Consider the following 22,629-nt stretch of genomic DNA (forward strand, 5'->3'; position numbering starts at 1 on the left):
CACGACCACCATCACTAAAAACAGATTATCTGATCGTTATCACATTGCTGTTTGTGAATCTTTACCATGCACAGAATCTTTGACTTTGATTTGATTTGTTTAATTTATTGTCACATGTACCGAAGTACAGTGAAAAGTATTTTTCTGAGGCCGAGGGAACGTACGCAGTACGTACATAGTGGACAAAAAAATAATCAACAGAGAACATTGACAAATGGTACACTGACAAACAGTGATTGGTTACAGTGCGGATCAAGGGGTCAAACAAAGCAAATACATGAGCAAGAGCAGCATAGGGCGTCGTGAATAGTGTTCTTACAGGGAACAGAGCAGTCCGAGGGGGAGTCGTTGAGGAGTCTTGTAGCTGTGGGGAAGAAGCTGTTCCTATGTCTGGATGTGCGGGTCTTCAGACTTCTGTACCTTCTGCCTGATGGAAGGGTCTGGAAGAAGGCAATGCCTGGGTTGGAGGGGTCTCTGATAATGCTGTCTGCCTTCCTGAAGCAGCGGGAAGTGTATACAGAATCAATGGGAGGTGGTAAGCTTGTGCGGTGCGTTGGGCTGAGCTCACCACACTCTACAGTTTCTTGCGATCTTGGACCGAGCAGTTGCCATACCAGGCTGTGATGCAGCCGGATAGGATGCTTTCTATCGCAGAGCTGCGCGTCCTGCATGATTACACTTCTGAAGCAATTCATCAGCTGTGAGGTGCGTTAGGACTATCAAAATTGTGACAGGTGCCATATAAATGCATTTTTTCCCTTTTTATCTTGTTTATTTCCTTGCCAATTCTCCATTTCCTGTAATACCCTTCTCAAACACTTTGAAATACCCAAATTCCTTTTAAATCTTCAGATGGTGTGTTCTCTCTACATTGTTGTAATACAAGAACCTTTCTGTGAAGGTTTTCATATTAAAAAAACTATTTTTAACAGGCATAGCTACATGCCCTTGCAAACCGAGCACATCCTGTTCCTCAGTCACCCATTTAAGACAAACGTGGCAGTACAAAACCGTGGTGCCTGTTCATGCCGACCTTCAAGCTTCTCATCCTATCCATCACTGAGCCCACTTCCAACTTTCCAGCATTCCCCACCTCATCTCAAGCCTTAAAGTTTTCACTTTGAGGTTTATTTCTCTCCTGTCCTTTTTGTTGACCTCGCCCTCGCGAACTCTTGCCGTCAGCCATGGTTCAATTGATAGCGGTCTTGCGTCTGAGTCAGAAGATTGTGGTTTCAAATCCCGCTTCAGGATTTGCATACTGCAATCTTGTCTGACACCCCAGGTGGTATTGAGAAATGTGCTTGACAGCCAGAGATATGATGTCTTTTGGACGAGATATTAAAGTGAGGTCTCATCAGTCCTCTCAGGTGGATGTAAAAGATCCCATGGTATTATTAAGTGGAACAGAGGAGCTATCCCTAGTTTCCTGGCCAATATTTATTCCTCATTTAACATCTCAAAAACAGACTATCTGTGGCAATTTGCTGTGCGCAAATTAGTTGCTCAATTTTCTACACGTAGGACTTTAAAGAATATACTTCATTGGCTATAAAGCACTTTGGGACATGTGGTGGTCCTGACTGGTGCTCTATAAATGTAAGTCTTTCTTATCCAAAACCCAACGATCTGTGTTCTGTCCTTTTGCTATCAGTCTTGTTTCTCACTGATCTACATTTGTTGTTTCTTCCCCAACCAATTGCACTTAGACACTTTGTTCTTGTGTTCAGTTCATTCCATGGCCTTGCTCCAGCCCGTTCTGTGACCTCCTTCAACTTTGTGTCCCTTCTTGCAGCCTTTGGTTCTCTTACTAGGGGCTGGTATAGCTCAATGGGCTAAATCTCTGGCTTTTAAAGCAGGCCAGCAGCACGGTTTGATTCCTGTACCAGCCTCCCCGGACAGGCATGTGGCGACGAGGGGCTTTTCACAGTAACTTCATTGAAGCCTACTCGTGACAATAAGCGATTTTCATTTCATTTTTCATTTCATTCTTTACCCATTGTCCTTGCTTCTTCCCTTCTTTTGCCTGTGATCACAGAAGGTTAAGTTTCCTTGGCTCAGCTCTGGAACTCTCTGCCTAAAGTTCTCGGTCTCCAATTCCCTCTACTTTTTAAAAGAGAACTTTCTGAAGTAACATTTATCAAGTTCCCAGGTCATCAGTCCTAACTATTTCCTCATCAGCTGACATTTGTTCCTTTATTCCTTTTTTTCCTACTGTTCCCCAATGTAAATAACCTCGTGATGCTTTTAAATTTGATTGCACAGTTGTAGAATCAATCATAAACTCCTAAAGCACAGAAATAAGTAATTTGATCCATCGTACCGATGGGAGCTTTTTGAAATAGCTATCCAAATAGCATGTCAGCAGCAGCACATTGGTTGCTGCCAGACTTTTTTTCTCTCTCTGGAGGGTCAACATACAGAGACTATTTAGGATATTGAGATGGCTTCAGAGGAAATTCAACCCTTTTGTGACAGATTTGATCCATTATAATGAAATGAAATGAAAATCGCTTATTGTCACAAGTAGGCTTCAAATGAAATTACTGTGAAAAGCCCCTAATCTCCACATTCCGGTGCCTGTTTGGGGAGGCTGGTACGGGAATTGAACCGTGCTGCTGGCCTGCCTGGGTCTGCTTTAAAAGCCAGCGATTTGGCCCTGTGCTAAACCAACCCCTGCAGTAAGATAAGGTCTGCAATGTTCTAGGAAATTGTTAACCTAAATTGGTAGTTGTTTCAAGGTCCAGAAAATCGTCATCAAAAATGGTTCAAGGGAAGTAAGAACCAATCTGAAGTGTTTTGCGATCCCTGAGTATTGTAAATGGAGACCTTTGCAAAATTGGTCACATTCTATTTCAAGGACTGTCCTTCACCTCAGAACTGTTAATTACTTTCATGGGTTTTATGAAGCTGCACTGCCGCTATGCAGCAGGCAACCATTTAGCTTATCAATACCTTAAATAGTTTTGATCGCCTCTATCGAATTTCCTCTCGACCTTCTCTGCTCTAAAAAGAACAGTTCCAGCTACTCCAGTCTCTGGAGTCTCACCCCTGCTACCAATGCCTCTGCACCCTCTTTGCGCCTTTGACATCCTTTGTAACATCGGCGCTCAAAACTGAACAGGGTCCTCCAGGTGGGGCCTACCTAGCTCATGTCTTGTAAGGATTCCCATATTTGTAGAAATCCTTATAACACACTTGTTAGGCCTCAAAACTGAACAAGATACTCCATGTTAGGAAGGATGATTGAGTTACTTAGCTGACTTCCTTCCGTTCATACTCTATACTTTTACATTAATAAAGCCACGGATCCCATTTTCAACAAGTTTTAACTTGTCTTGCCATTTTAAGGATTAATGCACATTAATCTCTGTCCTGCACCCCTTGTAAGATTGTACCATTCAGATTACGTTGCCTCTCCCTGTTCCTCCTGCCGCAATGCCTCGCTTCACATAAATGAGAACTGATGCCGATAGTCCTTCCATGTTCGTAAGCAGTGGCGGACTGGCCAGGGTGTCAGCTTGCCCGATGGCAAGTGGGCCCCTGATGAAGTGGGCCCCCTATATCAAATAAAAATGCAATAAAGAAACAAACACAGACAACTGTTTTAGTAATAAAAAGGAATAAGAAAAAAAAGAGAACAGGACACAAATAAGCAGTGCATGAAAAGGAACGAAGCAGGGGAGGTAGTGGAAGGATGTGGAATTAAGGAAATTCCATGTTTTCAGAAAGAGTGTGAATTTAAAGATAAAGTTACAATTGGTGATTTGAGATGGTCGGCAACTTCAAAGGATATCAAGCAGTAGTCTTGGTTCAGCCGGTACATCGGTCCGGGGCCCGGAGAGCCAAGAAGGGGCCCGTGAATCTCTGAAGGGCCCTTAAAAATTATAATTAATTAGATAAATTAATCTCCAACCTTTTCCTGAGATTTATATTCTAACTTAATAAAATATAATTGTTTTTAAAAAGAGCAATACCAAATAAAAATGCAATAAAGAAACAAACAAATAATCACTCAGTGTATGAAGGAACAAAGCAGTGTTAAACGGATGTGAAAAGGTTGGGGGGGCTGGTTCACCCGGGTCGGACATAGTTGGAAATCCATGTTTTCAGCAAGAGTGTATGAATTTAAAGATAAAGTTACAGTTTGTGATTTGAGATGGTCGGCAACTTGAAAGGATATCAAGCAGTACATAGGGTCGTGAGGTCACCGAAAAGGAGAAGCGGTACCTTTGACCGTGAATCATGAGGTCAAAGATATTGAAGTGATAAGCCATGATCGGTAAACTCAAAGGGTTGCGACTTGTAACACTACACTGGTATCAAACAGGACATGTTAACTTTGGTCGTGGGACCATTCTTAATGTCTTACTATAGTCGGACCAAACTTCTAAGTTTCAACAGTTGTCTCATTTGCTTGCTGGTGTGAACACTGAACAGTGGATTGTCTCCTCTTCTGAAGCTGCATAGGCCACAGTAGTATTGACTAATGAACATAGCCTATTGAAGTATAAATAAGTTATTTTATATATTTTTTTATCAAGTAGGGGTTTATCTGGCGTTCCTTCAAGTTATTCTTGCAATCATCAATATTCATTTTTCCCAATGTGGGCTATTTTTAATTAAGTTTTTATTTCAGGAATATTACCCCTACCAGCATGGAAAAGAAAAAGCAGAAATCTGGGTCACTAAAACGCAAAGAACAAAAAGAAGCAGAAAGGAAGGAATCAGCAAAGCGATGCAGGCCTATTACAGAGTTTATAATACCACAAGCATAATCCACATCAATATCCAGTTCTGCAACAAATAATCAAGAAGCAAGAAACAATGCTCATGGTGATGATGCAATGACATGCGAGTTACAAGAACAGAGAAGAGCTACTTTGAATGTAGAGACAAATACAAGTGCATCCATTACTAATCAACCCAGGCCCAATATTTCTTCTGGCTTCCTTGTTCCGGTATCCGTACTGCCTGTAGTTGCAACATCTGAACACATAGCTTCAACTAGTGACAGGGAATCAGATATTCCTTCAAGCATAAATGACTTGGTTTCTGAAGCACATCCTGTAAATGAACCTACGCAAGAAAATGAAAAATCAATTACTGGAATCTTCCAATATCCATCACGAGCAAAGCTAAAACAGTTTTTTGCTGAACATCCACTTCAGCCACTTGATGATCTGCCATTTGATGCTCATTTGTATGAGAGGAAAATTATGAATCACTCAGTCCCAAGAAAATGGCTAACATATAACAAAGAAAATAGATGCTTATATTGTTCATACTGCTTAGCCTTTGAGTTTCCCAACACTTGTAATCCATCACCCTTTGTACGTGGCTTTAGTGACTGCAGGTGTATTAGCCAGAGCTTGACTTTACATGAATTGACAACAACACATGTCAGAAATGCTCAGCAATATATCAGTGTGGTTAATGATGGCACCTTAGATACATTTTTTGCAGCATCACTAATTAAAAGGAAAGAAGAAGTATTGAAGCAGAGAAGTATTGTCATGAGGATTATAGACATCATAAAGATGTTAGGCAAGCAAGCACTTCCTTTTCGATGTCACAGAAATGAATTGGCCTACACTCTAGATAATGAGGTTCTGAATCATGGCAATTCTTTAGCTACAGTGCAATTGATGGCAAAATATGACCCCATTATGGCAGCTCACGTTTCTGCAATGCAAAACAAGTCTAAACAAAGAATCAAACGATTACAGCAACAAGGAAAGGCTCAAAGTAAAGGCCGTGGTGGACTTGTTACATACCTGAGTAAAACAACTATAAACATGTTAATCAAAATTATGAAGAATATGATACAAGAAAGAATTAGTCATGAAGTTTCTCAAGCAAAATATTATTCTATTCAGGTTGATTCAACACAAGATAATTCATCCATCGATCAGTTTAGCATTATTATTCGGTATGTGCTTAAAGGTATTATCTGTGAGCGACTACTTTCAGTTGTGCCAAGTAATTATGGTACAGGACAGGGACTTTTTGATCTATTGATTGAAACATTACAGCATCTTAAAATTGACCCCCAAAAATGTTTATCTGATAACACAGATGGCGCTGCAAGCTACCATGGCCAGTATAATGGTTTACAAAGTAAAATTGCTGATGTGGCTGATCAACATGTTCATATATGGTGCTATGCCCATGTCTTGAATTTGGTGATAACTGAAACAACAAAATGTTGTGTGCCTGCAGTTTCTTTTTTCAATTTGCTCCAGAATAGAGCAACTTTTGTGAAAGCATCATACAAGAGAATGGCTGTATGGATAGAAGTTGTTGGAAAACATCTAGGACAAGAAAAAATGAAACGATTAAAGCTAATTGGTGAGACCAGATGGTCAGGAAAATCCAGTGCAGCAACAACTATATTTGGACGTTTTGATGATGCCACTGCCAGTACTTTCGTAAATCTATTGACATGCTTATCAATGATACAAGATTCATAAAAGTTTGATGCAAAAACAAAACATGAAGCAAATGTTTTACTTCAAAGTCTTCTAAAGTTTGAAACCATATTACCAGCATTTACTTACTTGTATATATTTGAAACTACAACCCCGTTATCAAGTTATCTACAGACAAGTGGTTTAGATATGTTTACTGCATAGAGTTTGGTAGATTCAACTACAACAAAGTTGAAGGAACAGACAAGAACATTTGATAACGTTCACAGCAAGGCTTTGCAATTTGTAAATAAATGTAATGACAGGATTTCACAGATGAATATGGATGAAAATCAAACATTGGAAATTGATGCGTTGGAAACAGCATTGCCAGTTAAGAGGCAGAGGAAGAAGAAAAGAATGGCAGATGAGCTTATTGATGATGAAAGAAATTCCTCAGATTCTCCAGCTGATTTTCGAGTAAATGTGTTTAACCTAATAATGGATCGCATTGTCCAGTCACTAGAATCACGCTTTGTACAACACAAACAGTTGTATAAAGATTTGTCCTGCTTGGACCCAGCAAAGTTTAAAACTATTGCAGAGAAGGGCCTTGAAGATGAAGCATTGGAAGGTATTATTAAGCTGTTTCCACAAATCAGCAAAGATCAAGTATTTTTGGAATTGTTTTCTTTTGCTTCAAACTTTGATGTATTAAAGCTATTGCTTAATGATGGTGAGAATATGGATTCCAGTTGCAACAATTGTAAAATTTGCAGCACTTGCCCATCGTGTGTACTAAAAATTCTGGCATGCAACAAACTTCATGACAAGGCAGCACGGTAGCATGGTGGTTAGCATAAATGCTTCACAGCTCCAGGGTCCCAGGTTCGATTCCCGGCTGGGTCACTGTCTATGCGGAGTCTGCATGTCCTCCCCGTGTATGCGTGGGTTTCCTCCGGGTGCTCCAGTTTCCTCCCACAGTCCAAAGATGTGCGGGTTAGGTGGATTGGCCATGCTAAATTGCCCTTAGTGTCATAAAAAATAAGGTTGGGGGGGTTGTTGGGTTACTGGTATAGGATGGATACGTTGGCTTGTAGGGTGATCATTGCTCGGCACAACATCGAGGGCCGAAGGGCCTGTTCTGTGCTGTAGTGTTCTCTGTACTGCTCTATGTTCATTAAGGCATATGATAACCTTTATGAACTTTATAAAGTCATCTGCACACTATCAGTTACTCAAGTCCAATGTGAGAGGACATTTTCAAAGCTAAAGATCATAAAGACAAGGTTAAGAAATTTGCTGTCTGAAGAGAATTTGGAATCATACATGTTGCTATCCATTGAAAAGGAATTGTTAGATGAATTGGATGCAGAAGCAATTATTGGCAGATTCGCACAATCATCTAGTGAACACAAACGATTGCTCTTAATATAGTGGACTGCATGTAATGCTCTATTGTGCTTTTGAATTTGAAAAACATTATCTGTTAATGTGTAAATTGTGCAGTAAACTATTTAAAAATATCAACCAATTACTTAAAATAAAAAAATAAAAAAAAAAATTCAATTATAACATTCTGTATTTACATTTGGTATCTACTGCCAGTAATATGTACAGGACAATGTACACTGTAATTACTAAGAAATACACATTTTTTCCACAAAAATTTTAATTGTACCCTTTTTTCCATATGTATTTTTTGAAAATTTTATTTATTCGTTATGAAAATTAAATGATAGCATTGTAGTTGTGGGTGGGCCCCCTTTGTCTCCTGGCAACCAATATTTTTAGACCCAGTCTACCACTGTTCATAAGTATAACAAAGATGCCATTTTACAGCAAGTAGCTACTCTGAGGAAGCCTCTTAACCACGAATCCAATTATCCTGTGATCTTTTTAAATGTACATGTCATTTAGGGAAGTTCATTTTTTCTCAATCTCTGACGCAAGAAAATCAGAGAGTGACCTGGTTGTGATTGTGCCAACGTCTGGATTAAAAAAGCCATTCAATCTGGATTTGATCAAATCAAAGGCCCATTGTTTATCACTGTTCCTATCTTCAAACATTACCACGTGGATTTGTGAACGAGGGTTTCAAACACTTAACGAAGTGGATAACCTTTCAAAAAATAAAGATAGCAGAAAAGTAGTCAAAATACTTCAAGACGGTGAAATTATTTTGCCTTTTTGATCAACGTTTGAGTAACTTTTATTTATTCTTGAAAAGTGTAGGCCCACAGTATATTTTGGACTCTTTCAATGCAATTTGGTACAACCGCGTAGTTTGTTCGGCCATTTTGGAGAGGAGTTGAGAGTCAAACCCACTTTGGATCTGGAGTCACATCTCAACCAGACTGGCTAAGGATGGTAGATGTCCTTTGCCAAATAACATTTGTTAGCCAGATAGGGTTTTCCAACAATCTGATATTTTCATGATCGTCATCATTGACCCTAGCTTTTCATTCCAGATTTATTTTAATTTAAATTCCCCAGCTGCCAAGGTGGGCTTTGAACAGCTCTAAACTGTTCAAGATTTACTAGTTTACCAGTCCAGTGACATAATTATGCGATTGTTTGTTCCCTTTGACATTGTTACAGTAATAAAGTTAACAGTGCATGAGCAATGAACCGCTTTTTAAAAAACAGACCTAGAAAATATTAAATCGACAAGACCTTTTGGCTGTTTAAGAATTAAATCTGTATACATTTCCGGGCTTGAAATTGGTGGACAGCTGGCCTCCGAAGTGTGGTTGAGTGGCCAATGTTAAGGTTAGCAATATAGATGAGCTGGGTACCAGTCCCATTTTAAGCACTCCTTGGGGAAGTTGCCAGGGATCTTACCAGTTTGTCGAGACAGTGGGCTGTAGTCACTGGACTTTTTTATTTGAAGAAACTTAAATTTGCGATTAATCCTTCCCTAGCAATAATCATTGGAGTTCAATCAATTCTGTTAGGAAACCAGGAAAGTCAACGTTATCTCCTCCCAACAAAAATGTTAAAAACTGGGCGGGAAGTTAATGGAACCCCTCACTTCATCGCCCAGTGTTGGACTCGGAGTTGCAGTTACAAGCCCAGGAATTTGGGGCATTTTGGAACTGGAACTCAAATCAAAACATAATGAAAAGTTGTCTCCAGATTATTTTCAACGGCAATCTACGAATTTAACTGTTACCAAACGTCAATCCTGTACTTTCAGCATTCAACCGTAGAAAGAAGCAAGGCATTATCTCAGATATCGGGCCTTTGGGAGCTGAGTAATTCAATACAGAGTCCCAGATTTTGATGCAGAATAGCAGCTTGTGGTGTCTGCCTTCAGTGAAATTTGCTCTTATTTCACTAGAGTTGCATCAGTGGGTAGACTGGAGGCCTGGAATTGTCCAGCTATGTATATTCAAGACTGAGACTCAATAAACGTCTATGTGCTAAAAAACATGAAGGGCTAGTGCAGAAAAATAATGTTGAAGTAGAAGATGAGCCTGGTGTCAGTGAATGACCTACTCCTGTTCCTGTTTTTTATTTTCTTATGTGTGCAGAGTGGAGAAGGTTAAGGGGGAATTCGATAAAGGTGTTCATTGTTTTTGCTGGCAGGAATTCTGTTAACTAAAAGATGCAAATTTAAGATAATTGGTAAAAAGCAATCTAGGGGAGTGAGAAATAGTTTTATGTCATGAGCTATAATCTCTAAATTTATTACCTGAAAAGGTAGTGGAAGCAGATACAGATCTTTCAGAAGGGAACTAAATATATATCTGAAAAGGAAAAGTTGGTAGGGCTATGATCAAAGTGCAAATTAGTCGGACTAACTTTCAAAATGTTGGCAAAAACACAATGGGGTGGATGGCCTTATATGCTGCATGATTGTCGAAGCTGCCAACTATTTATGAACCTTTTATATTCATGGTTGTGATGGTACACTACGTATTCCCTATTTAACGTTGCTCAGGTGCTCGTGCACCCCAACACGAAGCTTGTGAAATCACGCGAGAAGACGCACATGTCCTGACACATCGCACGATATTTCAGTCACGCGCGTACACATGTGAGTCAGAAACACACCCGCAGGAAATTAAGCCCATTAAGGGGCCAATTGAAAACTATCATACATGGCCTGTCTGTCGTTACGGTTGGAGGGCGGGCCGATCGAGCTGGCGGCCTTTACGTTTTAGCTACAACCTCAATCCAGGGTGGGATAAAAAGTCGGGGCTGAAATGAAATTTGAAAAGGTTGCCTGGAGGCTGAGGCTTGTGTTTGAATGTGCTGCCTTGGCACGGTTTGCTGGGTTTTTTTTCACTGGGATATAATTTGTGCAGCTGTGCATTTCCCTCAGACTGCTCCCCAGCGGATGTCCCTCTGAGGGAGCACATTGGAAGTGCCAGCCACCCTCCCCGGCAGCACTCAGCCTTTCATAGCGCACGTTTGACGCTGGCTGCCCGTTCATCGTCCAACCGGCGTGAAATCATGCTCCGGTGCCGATTGTGGCTGGAAGCATATTTCGGGTCCACATCCGAATCCGAAAGGTGCACAATTCAGGCCGTGGTAACTACTTTTCGGTGAAAAGTCATTTCTTTTTATATAACTAAAGCCTGATGATGGCTTATTCAGTCAGATAATCCATTCTTTGTAACTCCCTCTGCATCCAAGATAACATTCACAGCAAGGAGAAATTACAGGAATAGAGTTCCTCCCACTTGGGTTTGAAGGCCTTTGGGGCTGGGGATCATGTGTCATCCACCTGATTAACTAACAAAAATCATCCTTGGTAATGAGGATCTTTCGAGCCCTGGGGGCAAGTTCAATACAAATTGTATAAAAAGCGGAATGCCTCCAGACAAATTACCCAGACTAAGATGGCAGCACCATTAAATTCCTTATTCCTATTTCATCAGCGGTATGCTCATTATAGTCGAGTAAAGTTGGTGCCAGATGTTTCTGTTTAATCTTACATTTTACAGTTAAATGACTTTTTCCAATATTTCCAATTATGATCTCACGGGAAAGCCTTAATTAACTGTAACTGCCTCTGACCAAGAGTGAAATGAATTGCTTTGATCAAAAAGAGAAGTCAAGTGGACACATAGTAGAAATTCTATTCTCAGCATATGCAATCTTGGTCTTTTAAAACCCAGGCTGCCAAGTTATTTATTTTTGTTTCAAAACTCAATTGAAAGTTGCAGGAATGGCAACATGTGACACATACAAGTGACAAGATAGGAAAGGGGGAGATGTGACATTCGAGCGTGGATCACTAATTGAACAGCCCAAAAGGCTCATTTACGATGGGACGTACAAATGTCAAATACAGTACCAGGAACTTGATGAGCCAGATCCCATTCCCAAGCCTTCCCCACTGGAGCAGAGCTAATGTTTAACACAAAATAGTATGTAAAAAAGATTAATTTGGCCCCATTAGCTGAGGGGAAATATGTTTTGCTGAACTATGTGGTTTGAGTGAAATTCCCAGAGGTCAACCGGAGTTGACACACTTGGAAATAGTGCCAAACAGGTGATTCCCCCCCCCCCCCCCCCCCCCCCATAGTGAGAAAAGAGCAGTCAGCAGGAGCTATGTTGTGAAATTTATCGAAACGCGCATTGGAAATTATAAGTAGAATAAGAAATGTCCTAATAATAAAAATGAATTGGTCAGAAATGACAGTGCTCACGGTAAAAAGGACTGATCTACCTTTTTGTACCGCCTCTTGGATTCTTTTCCACTCTGATTTTCCATGTCGGGGACGACTTGGGGAGTGTTTCCCGTTGCAGAAGCTGACGGAAAACCATGCTGTACCTTCTTCCACTGACTGAATTAATTATGCACCCAGGGATTTAATGCTGTGTTCAGTGGGGGTGGGGGGGGGGGGGGGGGGGGGGCATGATGGCACAATGTGGCTATCATAATTGGGTGCCATATTGAATCATAGAATTTACAGTGCAGAAGGAGGCCATTTAGCCCATCGAGTCTACGCCGGCCCTTAAAAGAGCACCCTACTTAAGCCCTCATCTCCACCCTATCCCTGTAACCCAGTAACCCCACCTAACTTTTAGACACCCGGGGGCAATTTAGCTTGGTCCACTCCACCTAATCTCCTCATTTTTGAATTGTGGGAGGAAACCGGAGCACCCGGAGGAAACCCACGCAGACACGGGGAGAACGTGCAGACTCCGCACAGACAGTGACCCAAGTCGGGAACCAAACCTGGGACCCTGGAGCTGTGAAGTAACAGCTAAAAGGCGCACAACATCACTGGCCCACCACTGAAAAAAGATAGATTACAAGGAATACTGAGGCTGGAAGAAAGACCTCCTCGATGACACTGAAGCTGGAAGATCCACCTGCTAGATGCTCTGCCCCCCCCCCCCCCCCCCCCCCCCCCCCCCCTGCTGCTGTGGTGCTCCGGGATCCAGGGTTGCTGCCGGTCTCCATCTCAAACTCAGGCATTCTTCAGGTAAGTCCTGACTTCTGCACATCATGTCGTTCCACGCTTTCTCTGGACCGCCGTGTTTTCCCAATGGCGTTGCCGGGAATAGGAGTGATGGGGGAAGGTTCCAGTTCGGCCTTCACCAGATCCCACTGGTGAGATGCAAATTGTTTTCACGCCAGCTACCATCGGGCTTCCCGATCTGCTTTGACAGGCACCAGGAGAAGATTCCACAGGAAATTCACATTGGTGTGGTGTTTGGACTCCCACCATTGAACCCACCAGCAGGGCCATGGAGGAATTCTGCCCTCAACCTTTCTGTATTTCTCTTTCTGTCCTCTTTTTATCTCTCTCACTATGGGAACGATTCTCCGATATTGAGGCCAAGTGTTCGCGCTGTCGTGAACGCCGTCGCGTTTCGCGACGGCATGAACAGGACCCGGGCACGACCTATTACAGGGGGCCAGCACGGTGCAGGAGCGGTTCACGCCACTCCAGCCTCCTTGCGCCACGCCAACCCGCGCATGCGCAGTTGGGCCAGCTCAATCCTGCGCATGCGCAGTTGGGCCAGCTCAATTCTGCGCATGCGCGGGGAACTTCTTACGCGCGCCGGCCCTGACCCAACATGGGGTCGGTGTTCTGGGGCCGGCCGTGGCGGAAAGTAGGCCTGGGAAGAGTCCGGCCCGCCGATCGGTGCACCCCAATCGTGGGCCAGACCCCTTCGGAGGCCCCCCCGGTGAAGGAGCCCCCCTCCCCCCACCACAGGCCGCCCCCCCAAGCCATCGTGACGAGTACCCTGCCGGCAGTGACCAGGTGTGGCCGGCGCCGGCGGGACTGTCATTCTTTTTGCCGGCCGCTCGGCCCATCCGGTCCGGAGAATCGCTGCTCGCCGTTTGCAGCGATTCTCCGAGCGGCCCGCCGCCATTCTCGCGGCGCTGGTTTCGGGGGGGGGCGCGGCGCCCCAGCAATTCTCCCACCCGGCGTGGGGGGGGAGAATACCGCCCTATATTACTCATTTTGTTGATAAATTTAATTTCCATATCATGCCTTTTTTAAAAGGCTATTGTGTGCAAAAAGAAAAGATAGTGCATACACTTTAATGCATACAGTGATTGGGCGGGGATAGATTCTCACATGTCTCGGTAAACTAAGCAGGATCATGGGTTTTGTGGTTAGAAGAAATCAGGAGCTGCGACTAATGTTTGGAATGGGCAGAGTAATGAGGTGTCTGGGATTACGAGTAATCAGCGGGTTGGGGCATGGAGCACTCAGCGAGACTGTGCTTTAGGGTCCTGGGGAACACTTAGTGTGGAAGTACATGGGGTAGGGTATTAATTGATAGCTCTTTCAGAGAGCTAGTATCGGCACAATGGGCCAAATGGCTTTCTTGGCTTTATGATTCTACACCAAGTCTGGAGAAAATACTATTTCTCTTATGTTTGAAATTGTACACTTGCTTATCTGTGTCTGATTGATTACTAGATGCTGCAGTTTGTGTTGCTCATGGTCGATTAATTGCTTTGAGTAATGCTATTTGCTGCCTTCTGCCTATCTGTTCATAAATCATAATTTTCTTGATAGGAAAATGTCCACCAAATCTTTACGACTCTTGACTTTAATTTTATAATATAATATATTTTACTTTTAAAACTCATGCTCCAATCCAATATGTTTACTGCAAACAAAAAATATTTTCAGTGAGGTTAAGTACAGCAAATGATAAATCTGAGGAAGTCATGTTTGAGCTGCGCAGGCTCAGGTTAGGCCGTACCTTGAATACTGTGTTCAGTTTTGGCCACCGACAAGCAAGAGATTGAAATGCTTGGAGGCTGTGTAGACAAGGGGCGGGGTTCTCCGAGCCTCCGCGCCGAAAGCGCGCATGGCGCGGGGGCGGAGAATGGGGCGTCAGACCCGCGATCGGGTCTGATGCCTCCCCGCGATTCACTGCGGACCGGAGAATTACCAACAGTCGCGCACGGTCGCCGCATCGCCAGTCGGGGACCATTGAAAGAGGTCCCCGCAGCGATTCTCAGCCGGCAGCTGGCCGAGTTCCTACCGGCGTGGTTCACTCATGGTTCCACCCGGCGGGCACACGGAGTGGGGGAGCGGGGGTATCTGTCACAGGGAGGGGGCCTCCAGGACTGCCAGAGTTCCGATCAGGGGCCACCGATCGGCGGGCGCGCGCGATCTTGGGGGGGTCCTATATTGTTGGGGCCGGCTTGCTGTGTGGGTCCGCCATGTTGCACGGGGCCGCCACGCGCATGCGCAGTCGTGTGGCCAGAATTGCAGGGCCCCGAATCAGCAGGCTGAGCTGCGTGGAGTACTCCGAGGGCCCTGCAATCCCCCTTCAAAACGGAGAATCACTCTGGACTTTCTCCAGGACAGTCCAGAGTGATTCGCGCCCGTTTTCTCATGGGCGTGGGGACATAGCCCCATTTTCATTGAATTCCGCCCAAGATTCATGAGATTATTCCAAAACATCCGGGGGCGGGGGCAACAACATACATTTAAAATAGAGAACAATATTTTCAGAATAAATATTATTAAAGAGTGATCAATGTCTGAAATAAATTTCCGGGTAGATGAGGGGGAGAATTGGATGTTACTATGCGGGGAGTACGTGTCTGGACAGATATATCAAATGTGTCAATTGGCCTTCAACATTCACAGTTATCTTGTGATCAATAGTGAAGGAAGACTTGGAGAAGCCTGCGCTTTTTAACATTGCAAGGATCTTGCAAGGGGCAGGAGTGTTCCTGGCTCACCTCCAGGCTCCCCAAAGCCTGCCCTCCATCTACAAGGTGCAAGTCAGGGATGTGATGGAATACTCCCCACTTGACTGGGTGAGTACAGCTCCAGCAGCACACAAGAACAAAGAACAAAGAATATTACAGCACAGGAACAGGCCCTTCGGCCTGCACCAACCATGCCGCCCTTCTGAACTAAAACCCCCGACCCTTCCAGGAACCATATCCCTCTATTCCCATCCTATTCATGTATTTGTCAAGACGCCTGTTAAAAGTCACTATCGTATCTGCTTCCACTACCTCCCCTGGCAGCAAGATCCAGGCTCCCACCACCCTCTGTGTAAAAAACGTGCCTCGTCCATTTCTGCAAGAATGAACTAAAACAGGCCAAATGACATTTCTCCATCGTATTTATGTTTTGATTTACTGTGCTTGGTTAGTGGCGAACAAGAGGACATCTGATCAGATTAGTTCAGTGCCTGGATGTTAATCACATAAGCTTAACAGAAAAGAATATCTAAAAGGCATTTTTACAGATTTGATCAATATTGTATAATTGCAGCTACACAAGAAAGAAACATTCACAGCTGGATCTCTACGCAAAGACTTATGCACCATCAGTAACAGAATATTAAAGATGCGAGTCTTTTAAACTTCCCATGCACACATGTGAAACAAAAGAAGGCCATTTGACAGCACATGGAACGTTCCACTTCCATTAATCTGTGCTGGAGGTCATTTTCCACACGGACTTTCTCCCATTCCATCGACCTTATCCCAGTATTTCTTTCTACTCCTTTTTCTCTCTTTTGCTCCATATGACTGTAGAAAATCCAAACTCTTTTGATTTAATGACCCACAGAATCCAGAGGACATCTTCCTTCAGGATTGTTAGACCACAACCCACTGAGTTGAAAAGGTATTTCAAACAATGGCCAATCACATGAAACTCACTAACCCCCCCCCCCCCCCCCCCCCCCGCCGTGGCAGCTTTTCCCACTGGCGGATGCAGTGAGCCACGGCCGTCAGCGAAATCTTCTGGACCTGCTGAAGTCCACAGGGTTTTGCATGGCGTGCCTGCGCTTGCCGCCATGAACCTGCCTCAGGGGGTCGACTTTGGCGGCATCTTGGAAGCGCTGGAAAATCCCACCCATTATGTCCATATATTGCGAGGTACATACATGATGTGCACGATGCTGTAATGTCATGAGCATAGATTCTAACGACTCACATTCAAAAGCCAAGTGTTGTTCTCCCCGTGCCTGCATGGGTTTCCTCCGGTTTCCTCCCACAAGTTCCGAAAGATGTGCTTGTTAGATAATTTGGACTTTCGGAATTCTCCCTCAGTGTGCCCAAACAGGCACCTGAGTATGGCAACTTGGGGATTTCCACAGTAACTTCATTGCAGTGTTAATGTAAACCTACTTGTGGCACTAACAAAGATAAATTATTAATTATTAAAATTATTAAATTATTAAAATTATTAATGTGACGAGCTGTTAGGATTTGGAAGAGACACTGCCTGATAGGATGGATGGATACAGATCAATATGAACTTTTGCAAGGGAATTAATTAAATACAGGAAGGAGAATTTGCTGGGAGTTGGAGAAAGCGTGCTGGAGTAAAATTAAACTAGATTGCTGCTTGAAAGAACCAGCACAGACTTTGATGGGCTGAAAGATCTCTTTCAATGTTCCACTATTGTGCGATTGTTTGGAGGCACCGAAAGGAAATTGACGCATGAATCTTGTAACCGATCCTCACTGAGATTCTCAACTGTACAAAAGAGAGCTTTCAATAAAAAGGAATGTGAGATTTCTTTCCAAAGGCGTTCAAAATCAATGGCCACGAGAAATAAGGGTCACACTGACTTCTCTGTAAAGCTCACAAGATCACAGGAACAGCACAAAGCCTCTCTGCACATGTTACTCATATGCGTGGAACAGTAAACATCTGCAGTGCAGGAAAGCCTTCAGGTTAGCGAACAGGATAGAGAACAATCAGAGATGTGGGCCCCAGTAACACTTTGACTACTTAACGGTGTCTATTGGGCATCTGTGCAGTAGACAAATACTTCAGATATTGCAGACTAATTGCAGGCTAATTGCACTGAAGGGGATGATATGTACTGTCACTTTCCAGTCACCATGGAACAGTTTAGTGCACATCATCATGTGCATGAGTGTTTGGATGCATGTTCAGCTAGGGCTCTATTCCAAAATCACTTTTAAACTTGGCAAAGATTCAGTACCTGGCTTTCACCTCGTAGATAAAAATGTGCAAACGGGTTTACAAAAACTTGGCAGAGAGGTAAGATCTTCCGAATCGTGTCCTTGTAACACGCCAAAGGGAGCGTATAATCACAATACCATCCTGCGGGAGATAATGGAAGGAATTGCAGTTATATTTCAGGGTTCCACCAAGTGTGGATGTACATGGGGGAACTGGAGAGTGCTCAATGCAACCATGCTTAAAAATAGACACATGATCACAGGCCGTTATTTAATTAAGGATAAATTTATCATTACAAAATTAGCTGGTGAGCGGATAGCTAGATGCAGCCAGTGTGGCTATCAAAAGGGGCAAACACACTAACATTGGAATAGGAACAGGCCGTTTAGTGTCTCAAGCCTGATTCGCCATTTCACTCGATCATGGTTAACTTTACCCTCAATCTGCCTGACTTTATTATGATATCTTTAGTACTTTAATACTCTTAAAAAAGGTACAATTAATTTTCAGATTACTTTGAGGAGCTAACAGGCACGGTACCCTGGAGAAATGCAAGTATCATAATAGGATCACAAGAAAGTAGGAGCAGGAGTAGGTCCATTCGGCCCATCGAGCCAAACTCTTCCCATTCAACAGGATAATGTTTGAGCTGATTCTGGCCTTAACACCACTTTCATAACCCCTGACTCTCTTGTCAATCACAAATCTGTCTAACTCAGCCTGGGATACATTCAACAATTCAGTCCCCACTGCTCTATGTGAAAGAGAATTCCAAAGACCCTCTGAGAGAAGAAGTTCTTCCTCACCTCAGCCATAAATGGGAGACACCTTGGCGGGATCATCCGGTCCTGCCGATGGCACTTTCCTGCCTCAGGTTTCCCGGCGGCAAAGGCTGCATTCAACGGGAAACCCCGTCGCCAACAACGGGACCACAAGATCCTGCCTCTGGCCATTGATGTGCCGCCTCTGCCTCTATGACACACGAGGGGGGGGGGGGGGGGGGGGGGGGAGGTGGTGCCCGGAAAGTCCCGCCCCTTATGTTTAAACTGTGCCCCCTAGTTCTAGATTCCCCTCACGAGTCGGAACACCCTCTCAGTATCTACCCTGTCAAGCCCCCTCAGAATCGTACATGTTTCAGTAAGACCACTTACAAGACACTTATAAGAACGGGCGGGGAGCAGAGGGAAGTAGACCTGGGAAAATAGGAGACAGGTTTAGATAAAGGATCTGGATCGGCGCAGGTTGGGAGAGCCGAAGGGCCTGTAACTGTGCTGTAATTTTCTTTGTTCTTTGTTCACTTCTCATTCTTCCAAACTCCGACGAATGCAGGTCTAACCTGCTCAAAGTTTCCCTATCAGGCACTTAACGTGGTGTTGCCAGTTGAAGGATAAACAGAGATGAAGGGACCAGGGAGAAATCCCCTGGATTTCTTCTAAATAATGCCGTGGGATCTATTGCGGACACTGGAGAGGGGCATCGGCCTGAACATAGAACATAGAAAAATACAGCACAGAACGGGCCCTTCGGCCCACGATGTTGTGCCGAACCTTTGTCCTAGATTAATCATAGATTATCTTAGAATTTACAGTGCAGAAGGAGGCCATTCGGCCCATCGTGTCTGCACCGGCTCTTGGAAAGAGCACCCTACCCAAGGTCAACACCTCCACCCTATCTCCATAATCCAGTAACCCCACCCAACACTAAGGGCAATTTTGGACACTAAGGGGCAATTTATCATGGCCAATCCACCCAACCTGCACATCTTTGGACTGTGGGAGGAAACCGGAGCACCCGGAGGAATCCCACGCAGACACGGGGAGGATGTGCAGACTCCGCACAGACAGTGACCCAAGCCGGAATCGAACCTGGGACCCTGGAGCTGTGAAGCAATTGTGCTATCCACAATGCTACCGTGCTGCCCTTAAGAACAAATGAATCTACACTCCATCATTCTACTGTAATCCATGTACCTATCCAATAGCTGCTTGAAGGTCCCTAATGTTTCTGACTCAACTACTTCCACAGGCAGTGCATTCCATGCCCCCACTACTCTCTGGGTAAAGAACCTACCTCTCACATCCCCCCTATATCTTCCACCATTCACCTTAAATGTATGTTCCCTTGTAATGGTTTGTTCCACCTGGGGAAAAAGTCTCTGACTGGCTACTCTATCTATTCCCCTGATCATCTTATAAACCTCTATCAAGTCGCCCCTCATCCTGAGGTCTCTTTTAACCAGAGCCTCCAGCCGGGAGGCATTTTCCTGGTGCTGCACTGGATTTCCAGACTTTATTAGATGCTTATATTTCTGCTCTGGGAATTTATAATAATAATAATAATAATAATCACTTATTGTCACAAGTAGGCTTCAACGAAGTTACTGTGAAAAGCCTCTACTCGCCACATTCCGGCGCCTGTTCGGGGAGGCCGGTACGGGAATTGAACCTGCGCTGTTGGCCTTGCTCTGCATTACAAGCCAGCTCTTTAGCCCACTGTGCTAAACCAGCCCCACAACTTTCTGATTCAGAAGCGGGAGCTCCGATTCACGTACTTAAAGTTAAGTGGGTGGGGGGGGGGCCTGGAAGTTTTAGAAGATATTTTATTGGGCAAGACAAAGCTCCCACAAGCCCCTCATCTCCAAACAAAAAATCTTTTAACAAAACAGAACGTAACCATTTCTGAGCAGCCCACAAAGGTCCTTTTGTATACTTCATGGTCTTGACCAAGAGAAACATCGTTATCTGCCTGCTATTAGGGTCAGACAGATCAGACTGTGAGAAATGAGAAATGTGCAGAATTAGAAATGACTTATACATAAAATACTAATTTTTATGGTCAATAAAGAAAAATCACAGAGTTCTGGATTGGAGCTCGAGGCCAAGACTCAAAGCCATGGTGACATAACCCTTTGAAGAGGCTATTCCTATCTGACTTGCCCTGTTGTCTCCCACTCAGCACCTGCAAAGAGAACGGACAGGTGGTAATGTTTCGTGCCTGAGCTGTCTAACACGGTGAGCTGAGAATTTGCGATCTGTGACTGAAGTCTTGGATTTGACTCAGGCGCCTGTCTGCTACAACATTGGCGACAATACCATTTCTAATATCATTTTAGACCCTTTCATCAAACCGGATTGTGACATGCAGTTCACTGCATGCTGAGTCAATGTTCTCCGACATACGGAAACTGAAACAGCGCAGAGCAATCCAGGAGATTGATGCCAAATAGGAAAATATAATATTTTTAATCAACCTAAACATATCATCTCCATCACTCCGCATTCAAACTGCTGTCTGCTGCTAGCTCATGTTTCCTTCCCTAATTATCTCAACATACCTTGCGTTTGACTTACTTGTTGGCCTGGCCTAAATTCAGTTGGCCAATTGACCAAACTTGCTCCCATGTTCCACACCTCCCCCCCACCCCCACCACCACCACCACCTTACAAGCTGCCTCTGTGATTGTGACTGTATGGTGGCTGAAGAGAAGAAAGAGCAGCAGCCACCCGGATCACACCGGGGAGTCAGGTGTGACCCATATATACTAGGCCCGAATGATGGATGTAGAAAAGGTGAAACACAGTGCTGGGTTCTGGAAGCAGATAATTTGCGAACTTTTGACTTTCCATATTAAAAACTATCCATTATGAAATGAAATGAAAATCGCTTATTGTCACAAAGAGGCTTCAAATGAAGTTACTGTGAAAAGCCCCTAGTCGCCACATTCCAGCTAGGGTTCAGTTTGAGCACTTTGAGCACGAACATCATTTACAACAGGTAGATTGTAAAACCAAAGTGATGTTTGGGCCCCAATTTTATGCTTAGTGAAAGTAATCTTGCACACCAGAGGCTGAAATATTTCCTGTTCCAATTAATCCCAACTACATATAAGGCAACTCTAATGATTCTGTTAGCCAGAGATACTGAGGAAAGAAGGAATAAATTCTTTGCTGATTTCTGGGGTACTTCAAACCCCCCCATAAAAACACCCATTGTGTGAAATGATGATGATTAACTGGTAAGCCTATTAGTGCCATTTCTCTCTTTTTTGGTTGGGATTATCTTCAGCCTGTGGTTGCTTCTGCTCGTCTTCTCCTCGCCTCTTGGCAGAATGCGCTAAGATAATGCTTAGCAGACAATAGTAAGTTTGGCTCATTGGTCCAGGCATCATATTGAAACCAGGGGCTGGTTTAGCTCACTGGGCTAAATCGCTGGCTTTGAAAGCAGACCAGGGCAGGCCTGCAGCACGGTTCGATTCCTGTACCAGCCTCACAGGACAGGCGCCGGAATGTGGCGACTAGGGGCTTTTCACAGTAACTTCGTTGAAGCCTACTTGTGACAATAAGCGATTTTAATTTCATTGAGATGGGGGTATTGCTGGCCTGGCTGGTTTTTTTATTGCCCTTCAGTTGCCCTGAAAAAGCGGTGTAGCAGCCTTCTTCTGAAATTAAACAAGAACAGAGGCCGCAGGAAAAACTCACCAGGTCTGCCCGCAGCTATTGGAAGAGAAACAGAGTTAACGTTTCGAGGCCTCGACTCTTCATCAGAGCCGAAGAGAGGGAGTATGTGTTAGAGCTGTAGAAGCAGCAACAAAAGGTAGCAGCATTAAGACCAGAAGGCAGATGGCCAGGATGAGAGTGGGGCTTGCATTAAGGCAATACATGTCTTGGATGTTAAGAAAGGGAGAAGGTTTAAGATGGAGGACAAAGGGTCAAGATCTAAAGTTGCCAAACTCAACGTTGAGTCCCGAAGGCTGCAAAAGTGCCCTGCCAGGAGATGAGATGCTGCTCCTCCAGCTTGGACAGGGCTTCCCTGAAACATTGCAG

This window comes from Scyliorhinus canicula, chromosome 14, assembly GCF_902713615.1.
Source record: "Scyliorhinus canicula chromosome 14, sScyCan1.1, whole genome shotgun sequence".
NCBI classification, from domain to species: Eukaryota; Metazoa; Chordata; class Chondrichthyes; order Carcharhiniformes; family Scyliorhinidae; genus Scyliorhinus; species Scyliorhinus canicula.